The sequence below is a fragment of the Copadichromis virginalis genome, linkage group LG15, assembly GCF_057382275.1.
Source record: "Copadichromis virginalis isolate Kocher_CV1m ecotype Utaka linkage group LG15, C_Virginalis_male_GT1.1, whole genome shotgun sequence".
Classification (NCBI taxonomy): Eukaryota; Metazoa; Chordata; class Actinopteri; order Cichliformes; family Cichlidae; genus Copadichromis; species Copadichromis virginalis.
The window spans coordinates 15373517-15391228 of NC_140632.1; the positions used below are offsets into that span (position 1 = coordinate 15373517).

At 42.1% G+C, this 17712-nt stretch overlaps 1 protein-coding gene across 1 annotated transcript in view; it reads left to right on the forward strand.

Moving 5' to 3' along the window:
• Positions 1-1479: 1479 nt before the first annotated feature.
• tmem121ab (transmembrane protein 121Ab) overlaps positions 1480-17712 on the forward strand; it is a 50364-nt gene continuing 34131 nt past the window's right edge. Inside the window, exon 1 of the mRNA XM_085432141.1 lies at positions 1480-1878. The gene's annotated coding sequence lies outside the window, so the exon portion shown is untranslated. The remainder of the gene's footprint in view (positions 1879-17712) is intronic.

Here is a 17712-nt window from a genome sequence, read left to right on the forward strand (position 1 = left end):
GGTTCTCTCACCGGTGAAAATACCTTGTCAATATCAAATGTCAGCAGGGAATGTCCAGACTAGTTTGAGCTGATAGGAAGGTAAAAGTCACTCAAAGAGAATTTTACAGCCAAGGTTTGCAGACGAGCATCCCCAATGAGACATGGAATCGTGAAGCAGATGGGCAGCAGAAGACCATGTCGAGTAGCAAAGTGTAGTTCAATTGAGGTGAAAGACAAAAAGCAAACTGTGCTGACTGCAAACTGATGCAAAAACTAGACGACAAAAAAAAAAAAAAGAAAAGAAAGGGACAAATCTTGAAGAGATACAATAAAACTAGCTGAAAAACGCCAGATGCCAAGCTGAAACGCTTGGCATCTGGGTTGAATAAAGACGACCGGGCACTGAACCAAAGAGAAACAGGGGAGGTGACTGATTAGATGACTAAACAAAGGCAATACTAATTGGGGTGGGGAAAGTAATCAAAAGGCAGACAAAGAAAGTAAGTATGAAAACAGGGGCACAAGAAGAAGGGAACAGAGTAATCTGGGAAATGACAAACGGAGAGACACAGATAAGAAAACAGGAGGCGAGTGGAAAGAGAAAACATAAGGGAAGAGAACTAGGAAATAAAGCATGATCTTAGATCAACTAGAACCCGAATCCAGGACACACTTAATGTGAATAATATTAGTCTTTTACTTTCACTCCACACAGAAGGCTTTTTGACTTCACATACTGCAGATAATGAAACACGCTGACTTGATGAGTGTCTGTGTCCTAGCAGTGACCGCATTTTATCGGTGCTCCCAAAAAGACTTTGCCAGTTTATAGTCACACAAATCTCAATTATACTTGTAACACTAATTCTTATAATACTGTTATTCAGACACCTGCTGCCATACCTATTCTAATTGAACCCTCCCTCAATTCCCCCCTTTCCGGTGTTGATGTGCTACTAAAATTTCCTGCAGAAAAACTGTAACACTTTTAAATAAAAAGGGGGCAAACACACTAAATGACAGGACAGGAGGGGCCCGAAACAGATGGCTGTTCCCTCTACATAAATAAATTGACCATAAATTCAATTCATTTCTCCCTGGTGTGTGTGTGTGTGTGTGTGTGTGTGTGTGTGTGTGTGTGTGTGTGTGTGTGTGTGTGAGTGTAAGAGAGAGAGAGACTTAGAGAGCTTATAAGCAGGAGGAGACTTTTTCTTTTTGTGCACAGTCGCACTGAATTAAATCAAATTGAACGTTTCTTTATCACATCACGACCAATGAGGCTAATTCCAAATGATTTTCTGTTTAAGAATTGGCAGTAATGTCTATTGTAAGCTATACAATACTGGGATACTGGTTTCCTACTTGTCACTCCAACATATTAGAACTGAACAGTGATTGATAGAGCAAGGAGAATAGGAGAGAGAGAGAGAGAGAGAGAGAGAGAGAGAGAGAGAGAGAGAGAGAGAGAGAGAGAGAGAGAGAGAGAGAGAGCGAGAGAGAGAGAGGTGGTTAAGCCTATCCGGAGGAAGAAGCAACTAGCCAAGAAGCCTCAGCAGTTACACTTGCCAAAACGGTTCCATTTAGCCAGCAGGCTACACTTGCAGCATTCACCGTTTAAATGTGAATGAACAATTTTGCATACGTGTTCGAGCCACAGTCGCTCCGCGTCTCTTCCTGTCTGCGCTGTGCTGGAGAGGCAGCTGGGAATAGGATTTTCTTTAACATAACTTAACGGCGGCAGCAGTTGTTGGACCGGCGTTTTTCTTTTTTCTTTTTTCCCCGGCGCCTCCTCGCAGCGGATTTACAAAGCCTCTCCGGAACCCGCAATGAAATTCAGCACCCTGGACAGAGACTAAGCGTTTCAGCACCCGGGGCAGCGATTCACCGTCCAGTGGAGGTAAGCCAGCAGGAGTTAGCAGAAGCCCTTCTGCCTTGTATCTTCACGGTGGTGACGGGAAAGAGCAGGTTATTAAAAGGAGACCAAATGACTCCTGAACGTGCTATCACTTGTCTCAGCGCTGCTTCGGAGCGGGATGTGCGCACATGCCAGACATTGAAACGGTGATGCTGAGAGGTTGAAATCACAGAAAGCACAGTTTCCTCGCTAGTAAGTTTAAAAAAGATTGGTAGGTGTAAAGCTTTCCCAGTTCTGCCACTTTCCCTCGTTCTTGTTCAGACTCTTTTTGGGGGGCTTATTTTAGGCGCTCCTTTAAAGGAATTCGTGCTGTGTGTGTGTGTGTGTGTGTGTGTGTGTGTGTGTGTGTGTGTCGGGGGGGGGGGGGGGGGGGCTAAAGTAATTGCCAAGCATTACTTGTTTCTACAGCTATTTGAATGATTAGATTTGTCGCCATGCTTCGATAAGCAGGGGGCTTCCGTCCCCCCCTCACCCCCTCACCCCCGCCGGTTTCCATCGTGCCCGGGCGGCAGCGGCTCGTGCCTCCGGTCTGCGCGGAAAATCAGTCCATCCGTGTTCAGAGGCCCCCAACAGCCTCCGTACCCAACACACACACACACACATAGACGTTCACACCGCCCCCACAGCACGCGACTGTTAATCCTTACGACCCCTGTGCTTTCCCACCTCATCGATATTTGAGCCTTTCTATTTGATAATGGGCACAAGAAAGAAAGGTGCTCCTCCCTTTTAGCACACACGCATTTACTTCAATATTTCTTTCTTTTTCGGAGAGAACAAGCCTCGGTTTCAATTTCTCGCCTCATTTCTGAGTTTTTAAAGCCACCAGCCGTGGCTTTAACCAGATGACTCCAAAGGTTAATCTTGCAGGTGTAACCACTGTGAAGCTTCAGATGATTAAAGTGTGTGTTAGGCCGTATAGTTATAGGTGTGTGATAACCAGTTCCTTTAGCTACCAGTCAGAACTATAGTTTGGTAATTATTGGAGTGTATATAAGAGGACAAAATCAGTCCACGAGCTCAAACTGTAAACCTTTGAAGTTTGAATACATGCTGTTTTCCTGTTATTGTATGTCATGTAACAGTAAGATGTTATTTGGGGGGTGGACTGTGTGTGGAGCTGAGACTAAAAGGCCTTTTTCATAAACTTTCTTATGCCTCATAGATTAAAACAATGAGCATATTAATCATTAACCCACTCATGAATAAAACCCACAGGCCTTGTGTCAAGTGATAGCAAATATTGTCACATTAAAGGTTCTCTCTTTTTTTTTAATACCCATTTAATCTAAGCAGCACATTAGCCATTGCTGGGATTAACCACGTGACCTTTTGGTTTCCAGACTGGTGCTTAAACTTGATGTGACCACCCAGCTTGTTCACTCCATGCATTGCTTGATCTGTCGGCTGCAGCTCTTTTGCACGAAGAAATTAGCTTTCAAAATGTGAAAGAAGAAAAATGCCAGTGTCAGGGCTGCTTTGAATAAGAGGTGACCCCTGTGGTTTTTGGTGGCTTTTTTTTTTTTTTTTTTTTTTGCCTGCGGCACTCCAACAGGCTCTGATAGCCCTTCAGACACACTCTCACACACATGCATACGCTCTAACTGTGTGTAAACTCACAGTGATGTAAGCTTCAGTTTTTAAAGCCTTGATTTTAATGATGTTCATTAGGATTTTGATTACACTGAATGTGTGATAACTCTCGGCACTGCGTTAAGTGTGTCTGATATGTCGGCTCAGACTCTGAGTGACAAGAATTAAGTGGGAGGAAGCAAGAAGTGTGAATCACAGCGGAGATGTTGCCACGGGGCTCCACTCCTGTGTCCTTGAAAGAAAGAAAGCATATATTGATATGCCAGTGTTGCCTCTGGGTTATTAAGCTCTGGGCACCACTGTATAGAAATTGCTGCTCTATATCATTGGGATGAACTAAATGCAAATTAATCTTTCATGCTCAATTTATTATCCAATAAACAGACCATGAATTTGAATTTTAATAGTGGCCCTACAGAGGGCACACCCCAGAATTGCCTTTTACCTCTCTGTAAACTGCATTTATTTTGTGAAAATTGCAGTGGCTGCAGTGAACATGAGATGCTCTGAGTTCAGGGCAGTTGTCCTGAGGCATTTCATTTTCTTGTACCATGAAAGCAGTGCCAGTTTAACATTCATTTCCCACCTAGAGGGTTACTTCTCAACTGGGGTTGTTCACACTGTCTCAAACCATGCCTCATTGAGAAACATGGCACGGCACAACCACAGCCTTAGGGTCAGCAGTTGGGAGTTCACACTGGCATCCACAACACAGCTTGTTGATGGGCTTTGCTTTAGATTTTTCTTCTTTTTTTCTTTTTTTGCATTACATAGATTGCAGAACCGCGTTGCTTTTCATGAGTATGCATTTTACATGCTCATTGCACAGTGGATCATGTTTCTGCATGCCCGGAATTCCATTTGTGGAGTCTCTTAAATTTCAGGCCTTTGCTAGAAATGCAATTAGATCCCATATTGCTATAAATACACGATGGGCCGATCTGAAGGCCACCGAACAGGCAGAGGCAGTGAACACCCACTCACCCTCCTCACTCCACATCACTCCCCCTTCCTAATCGAAATCCTCTCCCCCTCACCCCGCCACATGGTGAGTTGTGGGCAATTTGAATGGTCAGCAGAAGACAGTCAGGAAGCAATGGCTGTCACACAGAATACTGGGCCACAGTGAGCCTCATCAGTATAAAATCTACATGTCCGCAGAAGTGTGGTTATTCCCTCCTAGGTGTGTGTCTTTTGGTCCTGTTGCAGAGATAGAAACTGGATTCATGAGAGTGCTCTGTCTTTCCTGTGCTAGGCTCTACTGGGCAAAGCGTGCTACGCTAAACTGTGTGGTTCTGTGTTGTGCCTTGCTTTGCTGTGCTCAGTGTCGTTAGCCGAAACACAGCTGCTATTGCATCTGATGCAGTGAGCACACAGCTCGTCTCACCGGTTCCCTGCCACTGGTTTTGCACTCATGTATTGCTATGCTTCGGAGGGCTATAATCTCACTGACATAATGGCACCCACTCCAATCAATAGCCAAATGGCACAGTGAATCGATAGCTACAATACTGTACAATAACGTGGCCTGGGAGAGACAGAGGAGAAAAGCAGCATGCAGCCATCGTGTTTAACTCTGAAAAACCCTTTGAATATATACTCCTTAACCCCTGGAGGGTCTTAGAAAAATGCATACACTATCGGTCTTAGAGCCACAAATCAACCCAAGACTCTCCAGGGGTTAATTATGGATCAAAAATACCAGCCTTGTTAACAATCCATGCATTATGGATTGCTGCATGACCTACGCTAATATAAGCACAGCAGTTGGAAAAATACTGGCACCACTTTCCAGGCTTGCTTTCCTCACTCTCTAATCACCACATCCCACACACAAACAGCACAAAACTGGAGCCTGAACTACTGTAAAATATAGAAGTTTGCATAGTGCACAGAGGAAAGTCCTGAGTAAATATTCATCATTTGTCGTACTTGGAAGCTTTTTTTTTTTCAGATTTTCTTGAAAACACAAACCAGTGGGTGTCAATATTAGGCAAGGGGAAAGCATTCACACATTTAGCCTTTTCAATTAACAGTTGTTGGTTTTCCCTGAGGACCCAGAAAATTCATTTGGTTTTTAAGTATTAGTCAAGCTTTTATCTAAACCTAGCTTAAAGAACTGTGCGATGGGGGGAGTATGGAGTATATTCAGAGGTTTATCTGATAGAATCCAGCTAGTATTTCAAACTGTAGAAAAGGCGCCTTTAAATGATCCAGTTTTAAACGTTTTGTCTGCACCGTTCTCAGAGATAATGTTATGCACAGAGAAAAAGACCAAGACGGCTCTGGGAAGAATACAAATTGCAAAGGTAACTAGGTAAGGGTCACAGCTAGAGCTAAATAACGGCTGTTATTCCAGCAGAGAAGCAAATTGCCCTGAATGGAAGATAAGAAGTTTATCTTTCTGTCTGTTCCACACTTTAACACTGCTAGAACCAAGATATGATTAGATCCAGCCTTTAAAAAAATCTCTGCCACCCTAAATGGCACTTTCTCTGTTAGAGGGCAATTTGGCAATCTGCTCAGCATCTCATAAAGCAGCTACACTGGACGTTTATAAATCAAAGACTTCAAATCTCAGAGTGTGGCTAGAGGAGAAAACAAATGTACCCATGTGAATTTTTAAACAATCACTCCAAGCTTTGTTGTGGTAGCATAAAATTCCACCTGCACCATCCGTATGGTGGTTAAAGGTTTTATTTTAGTTTTTTTTTTTTATCTCTGCTTTGACTGTGGATGTTTTTTTTGCTCGCAGCTCACTAATTTGCTCCAGTGGAGGATTGTTGACCAAAAAAAACATAAAGGGACCTGTAGCAGGAGCAGAATGCAAATCTGCCTCTTGTCCTGCGTATATGCAGAAATGTTTGGCATGTCATTACCACAAATGTCACCATGTAACTAGCAGCTAGTGCTGTTCCCCTCACACAACGGCATGCACAGCACACCTACATTTTTTAATGCCACCCATATACCCACCCACGCCCCGCATATACACATGCTTGCGCACTGAATGCTTTAAAGAGAGTGTGATTGTGCGGGTATATAGAAGTGAAATATTGGAGCCATTGCAGCCCTCCAGGCATGCAGTTATCAGGGATATAGAACTGATGGGAAATCAATCAGCTCAAGTGGAGTGGCCTGGCCTGTGCTGAAGAGAATCTTGTCTTTTTTTAGGTGCATGCCTTGATGTCTGCAGCTTACGTTCTAACCACGGGTAGATGTAGAGAGATTTGTTCTAATATATGGTTAAGTATGGTCAACAGTGGTTAGAAAGGGCCAAGAACAGATTGTGGTTTGGGTAATAATGTGTATATGTGAAGCTTAAATAATTATTGGTCTTTCGCAGAAACAGGGGTGGAGGTACTAATGTTGTTTACTGCTACAAGACCTCAGGGGAGCAGAGTGGATGTTGGGGGCATGTCTGTTTTTTTAGAAGACAAACTGCAGTTTGCATCCCATTTCCTAATGTTGCTGTGTTTTACAAATAACGCAGTTGTTGTGCCAGGCTTTGTAGAAAAGTCTATGTATACGTTCTAAACGTATACTTCATATTTTATTTAACCTGTAAACTACTCTATTTAAATTTTATTTTCTGGCGCCTCAGGATGGAATAAGAGTGAGGGGTTTGTTTTTCTTTGGAGAAAAAAATGAATAGGGAAACACTCATTTCTTCAGACCTTGGTATGTGCTTAAAGACATTTCTAAAACCTGTGCGTATTTTGCGTGCATAAGTTAAAATATAATCTTTCATGACTTCAGGGGGCACAAAGAATATGAAAAAGTAGTTTGGTTTAAATTTATTATGTCCAGATATCCTTGTAACCAGCCTAAAAGTAGTGTTCCTTTATCCATGAGCCTGATGAAGAACTGAGTGAAATGCAGTGCTTTTGCTCTGAGTCCTTGATTATAGTTTTACAGACTGAGTGCGCAGTATCTACCGCAAACACTCATGGCTAGTTTATTATGAATATGTTCTGGTCTTGAAATGAACTATTGTGCATAAATACATGTTTTGCCCTCTTTTTAAGATTCTTTTCCTCTATATAAATATCTATCTCTAACCTTACCTATCCTACAGCCATATTTACTTGCCGCAATATGAGGGGAGTGTTGCAGAATGAAACTCAGAAGATCTGTTACATCTCTGTGTCAACCTCATTTCTAATTCATGCATGTTATTGTTGCTCTGCAGCTGCATATATGTTCTCTGAGGTGCACAGGCCAAACCTGAATCACATACAAAAATGAAGAGAACAAGGTAATGTGCTGTAGCTAGAGGCTCTAGAGGATTTAAGTGTCCATAAACATTAATATGCTATATTATCCCACTGAGACTGTTTCCTTTATGGTGATTTTAAGTAGGAGAGTAAACCCATTTTCACATTTTCATGCAGACTTCTCAATGGCTTTATCTTGTGAGGAGGTAGAGACAGGAAGTGCACGTCTGTATGCGTGTTCCATTTTTACATTTTTCAGGGCACTTATAGGAAACAGCTTACAACATGCACAACCTCGCTCGTTTAAATGCTCGGACTGTCAGCAAAACAAGGATTCACGTTAATCTGTCAGCATGTGTGTTTGGCTGTGAATGCATTTGGCCACATACACACGTCCATGGATAACGAGGGTGTCACAGCAATGCTGCAGTTTCTGCTGTGTAATACTATTAAAAGGGAAATAAACAGCAATATTCCATGTTTGTCCACATTTTGAATGTGTTTCACATTTCCATCTTATTATATTATTACTGCGAGTATGCACACTGGATAAGATGCTTTCTGTGTATATTTCTTTACATGTGTGCACGTGTGTATTTTCTAGATGAGTTGATTTCTTCTAATTTGTGAATGCGCGGTATGTGAGTACTGTATGTCTGGATTAGTCTTAAGTGTGTGTTTTGCAGTGTGCGTGTGTGTTTTTAAATGCGTGTTGGTTTATGCCTCTGTGTGACAGTAGATGTTTGCATTTGTGAGCAAAGAGGAGTCTACGAGTGACAGCGAAGTGTCAGCGGGGATATGATTTCAAGAACCATGAATCACTTTGTGCTGCTTTTAATTTAGCATTACTGAAGGCAGGAAAGGTTTTAGTAGAGAAGAGAGAAGGCATTATGGCATTTCTCACATTTTGGAGTTCTGTTATTACACTAGTGAGGGATACAGATGGGTGATGAATGCAAAGAACAGGAATGAGAAAAATAGCAGATGCTTCCATTTAAGATTAAGAGTTGGTAAATAATGTGTAGAGTGTGAATCAGTAGAATCAGTAAGGCATCACTTTTTATTAGCTAAAAAGCAAACCTGGAGCTACGTGAAACAGAAGCTGCCCGGTAGTTCAAACAGCCAAGTTGATCCTCCTTCACACCCACATGACATACTCCCCTAACAGCAGCGTATATCCAATGCGCCCTTTCAATCATGGCGGTGTACTTAAGCTGTCAGTGATCTGCTCACTATTTGCTGCCACACTGCTCACCTGAAACCTATGCTATCATTCTGTGCATGAAGCATTTAAAAGCCCCTATAATCTATTCCACAAGCTTGGCTAACTGAAATGGTTTTCACTCAAGCTGCAACCTCCAGGGCTGAAAAATGAATCCAAAACGCTCAAGTGCCAAAAAGTGCAGTTCCTGATGAGGCCACTTGAGGAATCCCTATAGACTTCAGCCATGAAATCAGTCCCTGTAGTTTCTTTCTCCCAGCAAAATAACCAAATCCCATTTGGATTTTGCGAAAGATAAAAATCGCGAGTGTTTTCTCATTGCCTGGCGGTTGTGCCTACACAGCTGTTTGCTGTGCCACGCCTCTACAAATTCAAGTCACCGAACTGGACCTCTGTTCGTTATTGCTCTTTGTGTCAGTGCCTTTTGAAGCAGTTATCTGACAAACATTATGTGCTGCTTCGAAGTAGAGCACATCCAAGAAGTTTCTGCTCTAGTTTCAAACACTGCGATTGTGTTATTATCTTAGTCTGAGCCTCTTATCACTAATCAGCATTTGTTTCTATCTGTGGGATACAACCATACATCCATACGGTTAATGGATGAAGTCTACTTAACAAGTTTGCTAGTGTTTATATTCATCTTGAAATCCAAATTTTGTCAGTTTAGGTTCTGAAAAGCAATGTTCAAAATGTGGCTATGTACATCTTTTATATACAGGCTACACAGGCTGGCTGATATACGCTACATTTGCTGCAGTAGATTTCCACTGACAAACTATATGAAAAAGTATTACGCTGCACCAACTGCAAGATGGTTTATGTCAGCTTTTGCCTCATTTTTTCTCATTTATAGGTTCACACTAAAGTTGACTTTTTTTTCTGTACTTAGCAATAGTATTTTGCATCAGATTGCAAAAGAATGGTGAACATTAATAATAGCTTTTAAGACATTTTTCATTTGGGTTGAAGAGCTGTTAGCAAGTGAGTGACAGATCGGTGTACCAGTATGACAGGGAGGCTTGCCTTGCTGGTTGACTTGTCTGCCATTGCTGGTTAAGAAGCAAAATGAATTGAGATCATCTGGAAAAACAAACAAAAAAAGACTGTCTGAAAATCTGCCAAACACAGCTTGTGGTGTACATCAAGGGCCTCGTTATGTGCGTCTATTTCTGTATTGTGCAAAGAGTCACCCTTTGTGTAGATGTCATCAAGTTGTTTTCAATTATGTGTCACCATATGTCTGTTTGTACAGCTATATGCTGCCCGCTCATTATGGTGTTGTCTAAGTTGGGCAAGGGCTAGAGGTGCACATGAGACAGATTTCACTCCACTGGAGACATAAAAAGATTATCAAAGTAGCCACGGCACATTTTGCTGACAGTCTCCTGCTGTTCTGTTTTTTATTTGCTCCCGGACAAAACCAGTCAGGGTTATATTGGTTAAGGCGGTGTCCAAACCAAATATATACAGTAGATAATAAGGGAACACCGCTAGATCGTCCTCTAAGCATCCTTATTAGTAATTTTAAACTGTTCCTGTAGGGAACATTGTTTGGACAACCTTTGTAAAGCTGGCAATGCTGTGCACGTGTGATTGTGCATAATTACAGTTTGTGCTTTTTTTCCTTGTAATTAAGTCTGGCCCATCGAGTCAGCACCCAAGCTAGCCTAGGCTCCATGTACAATGCAACAAAACAGAGGCTTGCGTGATTTAATTACCGCACAATCACACAGTTCACACACATGTGCACACAAACAACAGCAAGCCAACAAGGCTCATACTCTCTTCTGCAGCTCTCTGTATTCCCCTCTCGTTTGTCACTCGCTGCCCTTTGCCAGCCCTCTACAAATTCACTGGGTTTGTGAGGTGCAGGAGGATAGCCACCATGGCAGGGAATTAACCCTGCTGTATGGGGCCACCTGACCCGTCTGTAAGACATTATTGCCTGTGTGTTGTACGTTTCAGCCCACCGAGTGCAGTAACTATTGTGTATATCATCATCGATACAGATCAAGCCTGACGAAGGGAAAAGTCAGACACCCTGAGCTGGACTGGAGCCAGGACTGGTAGACTGATTAGTCCATAGTGGCTGCTGGTAGATGTTGCTGGGGGGATAAATTCAGCTCCATATGACTGTTACTCCGGCTCGGAAAAGCAGAAGCAGCTGCTGCTGTGTCACTGCCCCTCGGCTGTGGAAGGAGACTCTGGAGATACAGGACAACTCTCCTCCCCTTTTCCCCAAGCTTGCTTTCTCCCCCCTCTCTGCCGTTACTCTTTTCCTCTATCTCTTCCCACTGCACCTCCCCCTCTCTCCCATCTTTCTTGCTTCCTTTCTCAGCAGCACTTAAACACCAGCACCAACAGGCAGTAGATAATGCAAGGACACACACACGCACCCAACAGTGATGTACTCTCACGTGTACTGCTTCGTTTTCTGTGTGGGCTCAAACACAAAAGATTGGTCCTTCTTATCTTTCCTGTTGTCATACTGCCCAAATGTGTGTGTGTGTGTGTTTGTGTGTTTAGAAACGCACACTTGTGTATGGAAGTGCACTTTTGAACAAAGCAGATGAGAATTTGCCTACATACAAATGTGTGTGAGTGCTTGTGTCTTGTTTTCAGTGATGAGCACTTTTTTTAACTAGCCTGTCTCTCAACTCAGCACGGCACTAATAGGCATTCAGCAAGCCACTCTGCACTGCAATTAGCCGAAAACCACGGGAAAAACATTGATAAACAAAGATGAAACAATTTACGCCCTGCCCATTGCAAAACCCTCAATCGAAGTCAAATGCTATTATCATCCCGGCAATATATTTCGGCAGGTGGAAGCCCGCTCTGCCAAACAGATACTACTATACCCTTGAAACACATCAAACAAAAGCAGATGCAAGTGCCTGTTTGCTCAAACACTTATTAAAATCCCATATAGGCCACTTATGTGGGTGTTGTTACTGGAATCAGAGTTAAAGCAGTGGTGGCTGTTTCATCCTTGTCCCCACAGTGCTATGGCAGAGAGTATCAGGGGCTACTAGCCATAGTTTCATGTCAGAGCCAAAGTCAGGGAATGCAGCCACCATCGTGACTGAAAAGCTCCATCATCCAGCAAACACGGTCATCTATCCTGAGCTGACTGCAGAGCAAAAGAGATAGCTTGAGGAATTTAAAACAAAAAAAATGGAAAAAAGAAAAACATGAATTGTTTGCTCTTTCTTTTCTCATTGGCTTTCTATCTATACCATCAGCCATTGCTATAGATTTCTTTTTTTTTTTTTTTTTTTTTTTAAATGACATCAGAAACAGCAGTATGCGACATTACGTGATGGCAGAGCTTCAGTTCATCCTTTGTCTTTTTTTTTTTTTTTTTTTTTTTTTTTTTTAATAAATAGGACAGGGGGAATGAATGAGAGAGAGAGGGGGAGAGAAAGAAAGAAAACCAAAGAGGAGAAGAGACGGTGAGAAGGGGGGGGGGGGAAGAGAGAGAAAAAAAAAAAAGAACTCCTGGGTCACCTGTATGGAGAAAAAAAAAAAAAAAAAAAAAAAAAAAAAAAAACAAACAGAGGAGACAGCAAACAACAAAGAGCAACATAATAATAGAGAAAACAAAGCACCATCACAATAAACTAGCTAGTCATAGATATCAATATTTACTAAATAATAAACGATATTGTGCAGCACGCAAGATAGACAGCGCACAGTGTGCTTTGAGCCAGCAGCCAAGAAAGCTTTAGTCCGTGTCTGTGAATACCCATGTGTGCATACCTGTGTGGATCAGCATGCTTGCATTCCAAAGGTTTCTCCATGTAATGATCTGCTAGGGAGTGTGGGGGGGCCACAGCCCCGTCCTCCAGGGTGTGAAGCGGGTATGGAGGAGATCAAAACTCCAGACATCCAGAGGCCCCCAGAACACAAGAGACCATGGAAGACCAACAGAGGGGCAGCCGCGCCACTGTCCCAGTAAGAGCTGAGGAGAGTCCCAGATGAGGGCTCGCCCAGCAGCCGCGGAGCAGAAGTCAGGGGGAGTTGCAGTGACGCGCCCGTGAGCTCCGCCGGCCCCCAGCTGCGCCTGAGTGACCGAGCCCTAGGCTGAGAGGCCGGGGGCACCCCACCTCCAAAGGGGCCCGAGCGAGCCCCAGGCCCCAGGCCCCGACAAGCGGCCGCCAAGGAGTGAGCCGGTGTGTACCCGGACGCCCACCCCCAGACACAAAGAACCACCAACACACCGACACCTGAGGGAGTCCGCCACCGAGCCATTGCTATAGATTTCTCTCATTTCGAGCTATTTCTTAGCTGAAAATGTTTACACTTAATGAAACAGACCAGCACACTCCCTGATGCCTGATGCCTTTGAACATTATTCTTAGCCTCAGCAGATCAACATCAACTATGTTCCCTGTCGGTCTGTTTGCAATCACTAAAACTTGGTAGTAATGAATTTTTTTTCACCTCAAACTCTCTGGAGCTGTGTGATGAAACCAGCAGCATCTCCATCTCTTACTAGGCTTTACTTGTGAATGCTGTCAGGCCAAATATCTCTCATATCTTGTTGTTTTTAATCTCTTGCCAATAATTGAAGCATGCCAGGAAGGAAATGCTTGTATTACCAATCACAGCAGCCACTTACATTGATGCAAGTTGTTGGAAACCAAGTGGAGGTCGGAAATTGAATAAGGGGCCGGACTGTATCAAACCAGCAGACAGACAGCTGGTCTGCACATTGTACTGGTCAAACAAGTGGTCTGCTGGCACCCTTTTTAAATCTGAGACGGTCAACAGGAGTCAAAAATGTTGACTGGTGCCTTGCATCACTGGACACTGGAGTGAGTTTTACAAGGTCTCAGTCAATGGCCATGACAAGCTACAAGCGACATGTTTGCACTCTAGACGGCACTGGGGAACCCGTGCATCTATATTCTGAAGCTCATCTGTCTAAGAAAAAACAAATTTACAATTCCCACTAGCCCTGAACAGGAGTATGCACATGTACACAGTGAAAATATACTAAAAAGAGGGATAAAGTGCAGCCTGAGGACAAGATAAAGACAGTCTACGTATCTAAAATGCTAAAAACTTCAATATTATAGGATTTTACTAGATAAGCCTACTAAACACAAAACATAATTGGTATATTGAGGATCAAAACAGCAGGATTTCCTTAAAAAGGGCAGAAAAAATAAAGAAAAACAGCTATAAACAGTGATAAGAGGACTGAGGAATTCAGAAGGGTACCTGACCTAATGTTAAAACTGTGGCTGTAATTACTGATAGGAAAACCACTGTTATATAGTCATTTCAAAACCACACAGCTAGTTTGCTATAAGCAGTTGCAAAAATAATATGAGCTCACTTCATATGTAGAAGGGTGCAAAACCGTTTCAATCATCCTATAACTCGTGCGAGGCTTGGTCTGAAACGTTTCTGTGTCAATTTTGGTGAAGATTGGGGGGAAAATGTTTGTGAAAATTTAAAAAGAAAAGAAAATCCTTCATGAAGATTGCATCAGTTAGTTTGATCAATCAATCTCAGTTTTGCAGGTTTGAGAAAGAAGATCATCTGGGCCTATTTTAGGGAAGATTGTGGTATGAGAAATATTTAATTATTTAAAGTTTTAACATGGTGATGCCGTGGTTAGCGCCGTCGTCTCACAGCAAGAAGATCTTGAGTTTAAATCTGCTGCTCTGCCAGAGCCTTTCTGTATGTGGCTTGCATGTTCTCCCCATGCGTGTGTTCGATCTCTCTAGGAACTCCAGCTTCTTCACACAGTCCACAGGCATGCATGTTAGCCTAAATTAGCAGCTGTCGAAAGGTCTGATTGTAAACATCAATGATTGTCAATGGTTGTGCACCACCTTTTGCCCTATGACATCTGCGATAGGCTTCAACCCCACCGATGACCCTAAATTGAATAAAATGGATTGGTGGATACCTCAAATACAACACAGAAAAAATATTACACAAAAATATCAACATCATAGGACACTGTGAAATCATCTTTGATCCAATGAATCCAGCATTGTCTTATTTTTGAAAATGGTTTTTGAAATTGATTCGTTTCTGAACAGAGGTTTAACTAAATTATGCTTTCGCTTTCTTGGTTGCAATGATTGCACTTCCCCACTTTCTTCATGATTATGACATGAAGTATACTTACTTTTGAAACACAATACTTACAAATTCAGCCTCGCTAAGACGATTTTGAGTCCAGGAAGATAAAAAATAAAGAGACACTTTGTTATGAGATTGGTCAGGCTATCGTTACATCCTAACCCACAACTTATGTAACAATATTATTAGTAGTAATAATAATAATAATAATAATAATGAATAAATAAATAATATTGAAGCAGAAAATAACAAGTGTTGTAAATAATTTGGGTGTTTTAGACGAACTGCTACTCCCTGCATTCAAAATTCAGTTCTGAATTCTGACTGTTTAATTGTATTCACAAAGTATTCGACAATAACATGAAAAGTGAATAGTGAAAGAGTGAACGGGGTGATTTCAGACAGTCCTGGACTGTACGGTTTGTCTTTGGGCTTTTTATAACCTGCTGACAATGAACAGGACCTACAGATTGTTGAAATGATTGGCAGGGCATCACGGTTTCATCACTGTCACCATTTTTCCTGCCTCTGCTTTCAGTCAGTGGGTTTAAAGACTACAGTCTATTGTTTATTTTTTATCTGAAATTTAGCTAAATCAAATTAGGCTCTGTTATGTACAGTGTGGGCTGGGAGCGCTCTGTGTCTGTATTAAAAACTATTTTGCACAGATACTCATCCCATTCTTCACTCCAGAGCAGAGTTAACATGATTCATGATTATTGTCTAACAGCAAGCCCTGCTTTGTGCCCCCCTCCCCCATTTCTAGCCCTGCAGACTGCTGTGGTTTCTGCCTGATCAATGTGTGTTCTTACCAACTCCATCTCTTTCTAATTAAGATATTTCACTGTGTTCTCCATAAGGATTTCACAGAAAGGTCAAGCTGACTATTTTCCCATTTGGGTCTCAGCAGATTTGCAAAGGTCCTGCTCGCCATGACGACTGATCTTCATATTTCCACGTGACAAAATACCAGCAACTGATGGCATTACAGATTTTGGGAGGTGTGAGATGTTGGGCTGCTCCTTGTTCAAGCCGCTTCAACGCCATCGGACTTATTTACTGGCATAATCGCCTAATGTTTCATCAGCGCTTTCCGATGGGACAAATGATCTCTATAAAACACAAGGAAACTAATTAACCACCGGTGTCAAGATTTTAATGGTTCCAATTAGTCAACACTTTGGGGAATGTGTATTATTAAGAATGATTGCATGCCACTTACAATCTGCAAATTCCACCTAGTTTGTAGCAGTCGCAAGCAATCTTTCCAACAGTTTCTACACTTGTTTTACAGGCCTAACATTACTGTAAGTGGCGTTGATTTAGTGCGGTGAACATCATCTGAGAGCGGGGTATTCAGTCAGGCCGACATTGCCACCCTAAGCCCACGCACACACAAATCTCCACATGCCAACAATATCAGAGCGGCTTATCCTGTTTTCATGTTGAAAGGGATAGAAGCTAAATATTCAGCCTATTATATATTTTAGGTAAACATGCTTTCTCCAGTTTGTGTCTTTCCTCTTAAGTGTTGCCCGTTCGTAATGAGGCCAAATGGGTATTTCACACTTTAACTTTCTATTTATTTTTGGTGTTCCTATAACTTTCTATCACAACTGAGGGCTGTGATTTAAATGCAGAGCTGCCAGTAACTCCTGACTGATTTGTTCCCAGATTACATCCTTTGGAACATTATTCTTTTGGCAGCAACTCGTTTCTCTGCAGTGGTCTGATTCCAGACAGAGACAGTAACCAATCAGTTACCCTTAGCAAGCTTTCCAGAATTTTGTGGAGCCAGCCAGAACAGCTTCTGTTTTCCATTGTTGTATAGATGAAAACAATCCTTTGCTCACTTTAGTACTTTCCTCTGCAAGTGAAACAGCACTTTGCATTTCAAGTGTGTGCCAGCATGCTAGCAGGCTGCAATGCTTATGCTAAATAGAGGTAACCAAAGTATGAAATAAACTGAATTTCTGAGTGTCTAAATGGAGTAGATGACAAGCTGGATCACCTAAAGTTTATGAAAAACCAAGAATTAGTGTGACTAACTTCATGGCAAGTCAGCCTGTTGGAGTAGTTCTGGAGAAATTATAGTCTGAGTCGCTATTGTCAACCTACTGATGGCAGTAGAGAAAAATTCAGGAGGATGACTAAAATCATTCATGGTCCTCAGAGATCTGTTTATGTAAATTTTGCCCTGCTGTTGGAGTTAGATAACAATTCAGCAGGTACCAGAGTACACTGTCTCAGCTGGGGACAGAGAATGTTGAGCAAAACTTCTCATTTATTGCATATGCTGGTATGTTATTCATATAGCTATTAGCTTTCATTTACAAACTAAAATAATTATTCCTTGGTTGTAAACCTTCTTGATATGTTGCACTTTACTTCCATCTCTCCTTCTGTATATCTGAATATCTGAATATCAAACAATAGCTGGTTTTCCACTGTTGTTTTATGATGTTCCAATAACGCTCATTGGTCACTTAGGATATTAATTCATGGTTTCAGACAAATGTGTAAAATTTTATCATTATTCTTAGAGATTCACTAATACACCAGGTAAATATCAATAATACCTGAGGAGCTGAAGTATCTCAGAGTCTTTTTCATGAGTGAGGGGAGAGTGGAGTGGACTGAAAGAAAGATTGTTCCAGCGTCTGCAGTGATGCAGACCCT